Here is an 11,118-nt window from a genome sequence, read left to right as displayed (position 1 = left end):
GATAGCACCCCACACACACCCCCCTGTACATAGCGCCACACACACACACACACACACACACACACACACAAAACACACGTGTAGATAGCGCCACACACACACATCCCCCTGTAGATAGCGCCACACACACATTCCCCTGTAGATAGCGCCACACACACATACCCCTGCAGCCCTGGGATGACATTTTATCCCATATGACTGCTGCAGCCTGTGATTAGCTGCAGCGGTCACATGGGGTGAAACGTCATCCCAGGAGGCCGGCCTAGACGAAGAAACAGAATTCTGGGCAAGTATGAGATTTTTATTTTTTCTAAATTGCGTTTTTACATAACATCTGCTATCTGTTGTGGGTTTTACCTCCCCATTGAATTAAATGGGGAAAACCCGAAACAAATAAGCAGTATTTACGCAAATACAATTGACATGCTGCGGAATAAAAAAAACGCACCGCAGGTCAATTTCTGAGCTTTTTTTTTCCGCTTATCATTTACGCAGCGTGTGGTGTGAATTGTTCACATCTAATCTACTCTGCTGCTACGGTTTTAGGGATTGTCCACACTTAACGGAATTGCTGCAAATTTTCTGCCCAGAAAATACGCAGAATACAGTAGTGGCAAAGTGAGTGAGATTTACCAAATCTCATCCAGACGCTGCGTAAAATTTCCGAGCAGAAATTCTGTCCCGTGGTGCGTATTTTTCATGCCGCATCATGTCAATTCCTGCTGCGGATAGTGGACTGAATTACTGCGTTTTTCAGAGGAGACGTCACAATCCCGCAACAATGTGAAAAACGCAGCAAAATACGCACCATTTTCTCCAGTAAAAACCGCAGGAAATGGTGCTTTTTTTTCTGCAGTGGAATTTCTGCTAGTATCTGCGGCATTGCTGCAGAAACATATATATTATATACATACACACACACACACTATATATACATACACTATATATATATATACACACACTATATATACATATACTATATATACATACACATATACACACACTATACATACATACACACACACACTATACATACATGCACTATATATACATACATACACACACTATATATACATACACACACACACTATACATCACAGACACACGAATATGCACATTATACACATATAAAGTACACATTGTAAACACACATGCACTTACCTTTTATGCAGGATATTTGTGAAGGGCGTTCAGCAGCTTGATGGCCCGACACAGTGCCGCAGACAGTCTCCCCCCCCCTCCGTCATGTCCCGACTAGTAACTGCAGAAGCAGGAGCAGGAGGAGAGGTGTGTAGAGCAGAGAAGGGGGGCTGGAGGGGGAGCTTCTAAAGCAGCACAGGGAGAGATTGCAGCACAGACTACGGCTGCTAATAGCTGGGAGTCGGGCAGAAACTCACCTCGCCTCATTACAGGTGCGGCCCTGACACCGGGGCCCCTTCCTGTGCTAGCGACGCCACCAGGCATGAGGGGGTCCGTGCGGTCATGTGCGGTTCGGGTGGCCATGGGCCCCCTGGGAGCCTTGGGCCCCGGGCAGCCGCCCCGAACCGCCCTAATGATGATCCGCCACTGGACACAGGTATGGACAATTTAGACGACGGAAGTCCAACTTTACCCAAGGTTGTCAGTCCTAGCAACCCTAGGTTTTGGGATCTTTGGGGACACAGGCGCACAAGATGGCCATCGAGACCGCAATAAAGACAGAGTCCAGATGTGCATCTGTGTTGCTTCTCCTGGATGGATAACTTATACTGGTCCATTAACACAGACTCTTTAGGAGGATCGACATCTGAGAACAGAAGAGGTTGCTGCAAAGTAGGAGCCAAACTGGAGCGGGCTCCCTCCTGTTGAACCTCTTGGAGGCGTTCCCGGATCCGTATATCAATCCAGGCCGACAGAAGGATGAGGTCGTCCAGGGTAGACGGCAGATCTCGGACGGCAAGTTCGTCCTTAATTCTGGAAGCCAGTCCATGCCAGAATGCCGCCACCAAAGCCTCATCGTTCCATAACAATTCTCCCGCCAGGGTGCGGAAGTGGATGGCGTACTCACTCATGGAGGTGTCTCCTTGGCGTAGGTCAATCAAAGATGCTGCTGCAGATGAGACTTGTCAAGGCTCCGCAAAAAGTCCAGAGGAAGGCTTGGGAGTCAAGGATCTCTGAGCCTTGTCTCTCCCAGATAGGGTTCACCCATGCAAGAGCCTTGCCGGTGAGGAGACAAATGATGAAAGCGACCCTTGCGCCATCGGATGAAAATGTCTTACTATACAGGCTGAAGTGGATCTGGCACTGGTTCAAAAATCCACGACAGGTACTTGCTTCTCCATTATAGCGGTCAGGAAGTGGCAAAGAAACACGCGGGTCAGCACTACCAAGAGGTGTAGTAGGAGGAACAGCAGCTTGTGCCTTCTGCCGACGTGCAAGGATGTTCAACGCCTGGAGGAGTTGGTCCTGTCGAGACCGGAGGTCCAGCATATCTGCTCGCATCTCCTGTGACGTCGTCGTGGTCTTGAATTGACCAGCGGGGTCCATGGCCTGAGCGTACTCTCACGAAGGGTCTGTGGACCCACTGGGCCATACTGCCTTGACGGTAAGGCCGCTGGCCAACAGGGAGCAGGTGAGAGTCTATAGTTCTATAGGTACCTGTGGCAGCTCAGACAGCAGCAGGGCAGGCTCGGCTGGGACTAGGTAGCAGGTGGACGTCTGGCGAGGTGAAGCAGGTCAGACGTGGATGCAGCACGGCAAGACTTTGTCATAGCTCAGTGCTAGACCAGGAATGTATGGAATGCTAGGAACAGGAACTGGAACAGGTACAGGGACTGGCACAGGTAACGCACTAGGAGGCCATCACATAGACAAACTAGGGAACACAACAATGTTCGAACTAGGGGGCTGGACCCCTCTTATAGTCCAGGTACTCACGGGTCAAAGTTCATCCACAAGAGCGGGCACGAGCGTGCGCTCGCACCCTACGGGATCCAGTTGAGGTGAGTGGACGCGAGCGCTGGCGTCTCCTGAGGAGGAGGCTGGGGCCAGCGCTTGCCGACTCATGGCTGCGGCTGTCAGGAGGGGAATGGAGCGGACAGCCCGCAGCCACGGACATTACAAGCAGTCAATAGACTCCCACAGTCTATGTCTTCATTTATAGATTATAGGCTGCAGTCAGCAGCGGTAAAAGAGCATGGTGTAGTCTTTTAAGGGTATTCATAGAAGCCCTAATTTTTAGTATTGGTATTATACTGTAAGTAAATTCAATTGGCCTCATTCACATCTGTCTTCCCATTATTCTGCTCCGTCAGAGGAGCAGAACAACGAAAATGCCGGAAGCACCGATTTCGTTATTCAACAGACACCATCAGTGCCCGACAGAACTGATTGATTTCAACGGGTTCTGTTTGGTTTCCGTCAGTGTCTGTGCTTTTACTAGAAACAATAGCACAGCACGCTTCGATATTGTTTCCGGTATTTTCAGCGGGATCTGTGATGGAGGCCCCTACCTAAGCCTCCAGCATAGATGTGAACCAGGCCTTACTTCTGCCTCTTGTGATGTTGAACGATGTGAAACCGTTGTAACATTATTAGACTGAATGGATATAGTAAGTTACAGTAAATAAAGTTGATTTTGAAGATGTAAAGTCCTCTTGACATTTATTCCAATTTTATATATAGGGCGCTATGTCTAAAGGGAGGATGGTAACTTTATATAAAATCTTTTTAAATGTACTGTATATATCAAACATACTTGTGCAGATGACTCTTAATGGTTTGAGTTAGTATTGTGCTATGTTTTCTGCTTTGTACAAACCTTTTTATTTTTTTTATTTTTTTATAAACATATTTTTTATTGAAAAAATAGAAAATACACAGTAGGATATTGAACCATAAGGTTCATCAGAGATGTTACAGAATAGGAATGTACAAAATGTATCAGGAACAGTAGCTAAAACAAAATTCCATAGCAGTACACATCCGCAAGTTTACAAAAATAAACCATTATACATTCCAATAATACATACATGTGTATATAAAGAAGAGTAAGGACATGCTGAGGTTTATTATAAAAAGAAAGAAAGAAAGAAAGAAAGAAAGAAAGAAAGAAAGAAAGAAAGAAAGAAAGAAAGAAAGAAAGAAAGAAAGAAAGAAAGAAAGAAAGAAAGAAAAAGCCAAACAAAAACAAACCTTAACAAAAACAAAACTCACCAGTTATAAATGAGATGGGAGAAAGACAGAGATACAGGCATGTACAATTAGGTATGAAGAGCGTCCATAAAGTACCTAGAGGACTGCCATTTGTCCCAAGATAAGCCCTGAGAGAATTGATACCCATGTACAGTAGAAACCGTTCTTTCCATAATGCAAGTTGTATTGACATATTGAATTACTTCAGACATGGTAGGAGTGGCGGTCTGCTTCCAATATTTAGCTATCAGAATCTTTGCAGAGGTCAAAACATGAAATATGATTGTTCTATCATGAGTATGAGGGTATGTTCACACGGCGGGGGTCCGTAACGGCTGAAATTACGGGGATGTTTCAGCCTGAAAACATCCCCGTAATTTCAGCCGTACCGGCATGTGCAGGCGCTTGAACGCCGCGTCAATTACGGCCGTAATTAGCGCTGCTATTCATTGGAGTCAATGAATAACGGCTCCAATTACGGCCAAAGAAGTGACAGGTCACTTCTTCTACGCGGGCGTATATTTACGCGCCGTCATTTGACAGCGGCGCGTAAATATACGCCTCGTGTGAACAGACAAACGTCTGCCCATTGCTTTCAATGGGCAGATGTTTGTCAGCGCTATTGAGGCGCTATTTTCAGACGTAATTCGGGGCAAAAACGCACGAATTACGTCCGTAAATAGGCCGTGTGAACATACCCTGAAAGTCAGCGACTCCAATATTAAGTAACGCTAATGCCGGACTACAAACGAAGGAATACTGTAAAACAGTAGTCAAGAGTTTGTCTATTTTGTCCCAAAACAATCTTAAAAGAGGGCACTCCCAAAATACGTGATAAAGTGTTCCCTTGGAAACACAGCATCTCCAACAAATATTGGACGAGTTTGGATAGATCAAAGCTAAACAATAAGGCGTAAAATACCATCTATATAACAATTTCCTCGTAGCTTCCAAGTGTTGAGTGGATTTAGACAGCTTAGCTGCCAAAAGATAAGTAGATTCCCAATCCACAGACCCTGGAGTAAGATGTAAATCTCTTTCCCAGTGTGACAGAAATGCTAGAGTTTTAGTCTGTAGAAGCTCTGAAATAGCGATATACGCCTTAGAAACACCCTTCATAGTCTTACTATAGTGATGGAAATATAGTTCATAAGGCGTTTTAGGGGGATTATCTCTAATATGAATACTTGAGATAAAGTGCCGAATTCTCAAATACTTGTAAAAGTCGACCTGTGGTATAGAGTATTTATTTGAGACCTCTGCAAAGGACAACAAGAGACTACCACTCCCAATATCCGACAATTTCCCAATGCCTTGCGTTCCCCAATTAGAAAGGTCTAAATCAGGAATCAACTGCGTAAGAATTTGCAGGGACATATCAAGAGAGCTTTTTGGACCACAATCAGCTTCCAAGACATCAAGGCGGCTTTAACAGTCAATAAATGAGGGGGACGAGTTTGTAACTTAAGGGAAGAAGCCCAAAGATAAGCTTCAAGTGAGCTATATTGACCACAATCACGTTCGATATTTACCCAATGCTTGGAATGTCGAGGATTTAGCCACTGCCGAAGTTGATCTAAAATAGTAGCATGTTTAAATATATAAACTCAACAGGTCAAATCACAGGTTAGGTGCCACTGACAAGTGTCTGAGCACCTCCAATATATGGTTATATCGTAGCAAAGCTTCATTACATCATAGAAAAATTAGAGAAACAGAAGCCATGACGCCACAATTTGTTTGAAAATAGTTGCAAAATTTTATTAGAACATACAACATAAAGTGAGATGAATATAAAACTTAAAAGGATCTAAAATTTCAGTGTGGTTGCTAAAGGTCAGTTGAATCACGGATAACTTGCATAAGAAAGTTCTTAGTAGTTATATATACCTCAAGTAAAAACCAAGACTTGATATCTATATTGTATCATATAAGCGTCCATGCCCTGAGGGGCGCTACTACATCAGGCTACAGTGTGGTGCCATTAGACCATTTATCTTCATGGGTAAGCTCGCACATACACCTGTCATTTGAAGCAGACTTTCGTCTGTTTCAAGATTACTTCACATGTTGGGATTCTTTTTCCCCTCTACATCTACCTTGAATTTGAACTTCTTGACCTGTTTTCCTTTATGGCGTATTCCATGCAACCTTCTGACTCTGGCCACTTAGGAGCATATGGTTTTGTATAAACCCTCTGCTTCCCTTAACCAATTTTTTCATAAATTAGGATGCATGGACGCTTATATGATACAAGTCTTGGTTTTTACTTGAGGTATACATAACTACTAAGAACTTTCTTATGCAAGTTATCCGTGATTCAACTGACCTCTAGCAACCACACTGACATTTTAGATCCTTTTAAGTTTTATATTCATGTCACTTTATGTTGTATGTTCTAATAAAATTTTGTAACTATTTTCAAACAAATTGTGGCGTCATGGCTTCTGTTTCTCTAATTTTTCTAAAATAGTAGCATGGTAGTAAGCCACCATATTAGGTAGACCAAGCCCTCCTTTCTCAATAGGGAGGCACAATATAGGATGAGCAACTCTAGCTCTATGCTTTTTCCACCCATATTTGGACAATAGGCTCTGTAGTCAAGTCAGATATGAAACAGGTACAGGGATAGGAAGATTCCTGAAAATATATAAAATTTTTGGCAAAACCATCATTTTTATAGCTGCAATACGGCCAATGCAAGAAACTTCAAACTTCAAATAATCTTCAAGCTCTCTTTCCAAACGGGTAAGTAACGGGAGGTAATTAGAAGCGTATAAATGTGACACAGGGTACCTCAATATAATACCTAAATATGAAAGGCCCTGGGAGGACCATACAAATGAATATTGATTTTGTAAAGTCTGTACAGTTTCTGGCGGCAGAACCATATCCATAATCAGGGATTTACTCCCATTAAGCTTGTAATATGATACAGAACTAAAATGGTGCAACACCTTTACCACTTGAGGAAGGGAATTAAGTGGATCAGATAACACGATAAGCACGTCATCAGCAAATAGACTTATTTTATGCGTGGAATTACCAATACTAATGCCTTGAATAAGTGGCGACGAACGTATAGTTTCTGCCAGGGGTTCCATAATTAATGTAAAAATTAACGGGGACAGGGGACAGCCCTGGCGCGTACCATTAGATATCTCAAAAGGTGTAGATTGATATCCCGAAGTTAAAACAGTAGCCGAGGGTGTAGAGTATAACTCCATAATAATATCCCACGCCGCTCCGATGATACCAAATTTAGCCAGTACAGCATCTAGATAACCCCAATGCACGCGGTCGAATGCCTTCTCCGCATCCAATGATAGGAGCAGAGAGGGCATACGACGGCGCCCCACTCAGTCCACGATATTAATAAAACGTCGAGTGCCATCAACCTGGTCTTGATAAACCAAGTTCGGTAAAATATTAGACAAATGAGATGCCAAAATCTCAGAGTATAATTTTAAGTCCGTATTAAGCAAACTAATGGGCCTGAAATTCTGTGGTCTATCTGCTGCTTTGCCCGGTTTAGGTAAAGCAACAATGGTGGCCCGTAGCATTTCGGAAGGGATGTGCCCGGTAGAATGTATATGATTGAAAAGCTGTAGGATATGAGGCGCTAGAATTCTATTGTATTTCTTATAATAATCATTAGTAAGGCCATCAGGGCCAGGGGATTTTTGCGACTTTAGTGTTAGTATGGCATCATTAATTTCTGATAAAAGAAAAGGATTAGCCAAAGTTTCCAATTGTAACGGTGTGACCGTCGGTAAGGACACAGAGGCCAAAAAATCAGCAATGGCATTCGGGGATGGTTGAGTAGTGGAAGAGTCTGCATTTAAATTATAAAGGGAAGAATAATATTGCGCAATAGAATTCGCAATGTCCTGAGGATTAAACAAATAAAGTATTATTTTGGTCATAAAGGTAGGGAATTTGTACAAACCTTTTTAATGGTTTTAAATTAGATAATTGTAAAATTGAGGCAGTAGAGTGTAAGAATACTTGTATTGTGGGATGACCAGATGTCATGCTTCTTCATAGCGATCAATGATTTGTATGTATTTGTCTCTTTCCTTTTTTTCCTGCTAAAGATGGATCCAATAACACCCACAATACACAGAGGCATAACTCATTGTCCCCTATACAAAATCTGTTACCCCCCACCTACTATGTGCCATTTATAATACTGGTATCTTCTTATGTGGCAGAGGGGCCTTTGAGTTCTGCAGGCACCATGGCCCAGTTGCGACTGCTACCTCCACACCTGCTATAGATACGTCCATGTATATATAAGTCCTCATAGCACACCTCCACCTAAAACTTAAAAATAAAGCTTTGACTGGAGCCTTGCTCAACATCCCTTGACCAGGGGTGTTTGCTGAAGTTCATGTATGTCTCCAGCTTTACTATAATGTTATTCTTTCCTTTAATGAAAAGTATCATATCCAAATTGTTATAATAACACCCGGTAACCTGGTAATGACTAATAATAATAAATATTACCTAACAGTTAGCTTAGAAATCTATCAGAACATTAAAGCTTAGGTACACAAGATTTTTATCTTTGTGTTTCATTTTTGACAGGTTTTTGACAGGATCTTTTGATCGAACTGTTGGTGTTTGGTCACAAGATGGTCAGCTGATCCAGAGGCTTCAACAGTTTACGGGTGAAATCACTGGCATGTGTTATGTTCCGTCTTTAAAAACAGTGTGGATCTCCAGTGGTAATAGTCAGCCACTAATTCTGGACCCACGATCTGGGGATGTTGTAAGTAATAGTGGGCCTCAGTTATCAACACTGTCAAACTGAAAAACTGGTCTTATTGCCCTTAGCAACCAATCGCAGTGCAACTTTACTTTCTTAAACTGCTCTGGTAAAATAAAAACTGCACTGTGATTGGTTATTGTTGACAACAAAGCCAGTTTTTCTGTTTGACAGTTTTGGCTAATGAGGCCCATGTTTTTTTTTCTTCTCTTTTTTATACATTATAATGATATGTAAACCCAATATCAATACATTACTGTAAATAGATATGTTGGACACTTTGGCTCAGTTCACATTGCATTTAGTGGCTATATTCATCATATGTGCCGCATGCAAAATGCTTACATATGTCACAGTATACCATATAGAGGTATATGTCATCCATGGGCCCTCATGCAAAAAAAACATAACCGGTATAGGTTTTTTGCAGTGGTCCACTCTATGTTGCATCACTTAATATAGAGATCCAAACTGTCTCTAGAATGCATAGTGCCGACTGTAAAATTTGGTGGAGAGGGGATAATGGTATGGGATGGTTTTTCAGAGTTTGGCCTTGATCTCTTATTTTCTAGTGAAGAGTAAAGGTAATGCTACAGCATACAAAGACATTTTCTACAATTTTATTCTTCCAAATTTGTGGCAAGAGTTTGGTGAAGGCCCTTTCCTGTTCCAGCATGACTGTGGCACACTAAACTATATCAGGTCCATAACGACATTGCATGATGAGTTTGGTGCGGAGGAACGAGTGGCCAGACTTTCCCACCCAACATCAGTGCCTGATCTCACAAATGTTCTTTTGGCTGAATATGCACAAATTCCAAAAGACAAACTCAATAATGTTGTGAATAGCCTTCCTAGAAGAGTCCAGGCTGTTATAACCACAAAATGGAGTCCAACTCCATAGTAATACCCATGGTTTTGAAATGTGATGTTTAACAAGCTCATATAGGTGCGTGCGTGAGTGCGTGTGTGTGTGTGTGTGTGTGTGTGTGTGTGTGTGTGTGTGTGTGTGTGTTTGTGTGTGTATAGATATATGCACTATATCGACAAAAGTATTGGGACAACGAACATTACACTTACAGGAGCTTTTATGACATCCCATTCTAAACCCATAGGCATTAATATGGAGTTGTTCCCCCATTGCAGTTAAAACTGCTTCTACTCTTCTGGGAAGGCTTTTGTGTGTCTGTGGGAATTTTTGCCTATTCATCCAGAAGAGCATTTGTAAGGTCAGACACAAAGGTTGGACGAGAGGGCCTGGCTTACAATCTCCGTTCTAGTTTACCCCAAAGGTGTTTGATGGGATTGAGGTCAGAGCTCTGTGCGGGCCAGTCAAGTTCTTCCACACCAAACTCGCCTAACTATGCCTTTATGTACCTTGCTTTGTGCACTAGGGCACAGTCATTCTGGAATTTAAAAAAAAGGCCTTCCCTACACGGTTCCCTCAAATTTGAAAGCATACACTTGTCCAAAATGTTTTAGTATGCTGAAGCATTAAGATTTACCTTAACTGGAACTAAGGGGCCTGTAAAAAAACAACCCCATAGCATTATTTTTTCTCCACCAACCCCACAGTTGGCACAATGCAGTCAGGCAGTTAATGTTCTCGCCAAACCCAGACTCGTCCATCAGATTGCCGGATAGAGAAGGGAGATTTGTCACTCCACAGAACACGTTCTCACTGCTCCAGAGTCCAGTAGCGACATGCTTCCCACAACTGCATCAGATGCTTGGCATTGTTCTAGATGATGTAAGACTTGCATGCAGCTGCTTGGCCATTCCATGAAGTTACCAGCGCACAGTTTTTCTGCTGATGTTAATGCCAGAGGAGGTTTGAAACTCTGCAGTTATTCAGGCAGCAAAGCAGTGTCAATTTTTATGTGACCCTGCTCTGTAACTTTATGTGGATGTTGTGGTTACTAAACACTTCCACTTTGCAATAATACCACTCATAATTGATCGTGGAATATCTAGGACGGTAGAAATTTCATGAACTGACTTGTTACAACCGTGGAAGGGATAAAAAGAAGAAAGGACGGGTATTTTCCAGGCGCTGCCGATCGGAGTATCCAGGGGTGAACCTAGCCCCCTTGCTGCCTGAGACGAACTATAGAAAGGCGCCCTCCCCCCCCCCCCCCCCCCACAAATCTATCCAAGTAACCACAGCCGGACGT

At 42.8% G+C, this 11,118-nt stretch overlaps 1 long non-coding RNA gene across 1 annotated transcript in view; it reads left to right on the top strand.

Moving 5' to 3' along the window:
* The first annotated feature begins 8,805 nt into the window (after window positions 1-8,805).
* LOC142751042 (uncharacterized) overlaps window positions 8,806-11,118 on the top strand; it is a 43,031-nt gene continuing 40,718 nt past the window's right edge. Inside the window, exon 1 of the long non-coding RNA XR_012882690.1 lies at window positions 8,806-8,947. This is a non-coding gene — a long non-coding RNA (uncharacterized LOC142751042). The remainder of the gene's footprint in view (window positions 8,948-11,118) is intronic.

The sequence above is a fragment of the Rhinoderma darwinii genome, chromosome 3 (genome assembly GCF_050947455.1).
Source record: "Rhinoderma darwinii isolate aRhiDar2 chromosome 3, aRhiDar2.hap1, whole genome shotgun sequence".
In the NCBI taxonomy this organism is placed as follows: Eukaryota; Metazoa; Chordata; class Amphibia; order Anura; family Rhinodermatidae; genus Rhinoderma; species Rhinoderma darwinii.
This window is presented reverse-complemented; position numbering and strand designations above follow the sequence as displayed.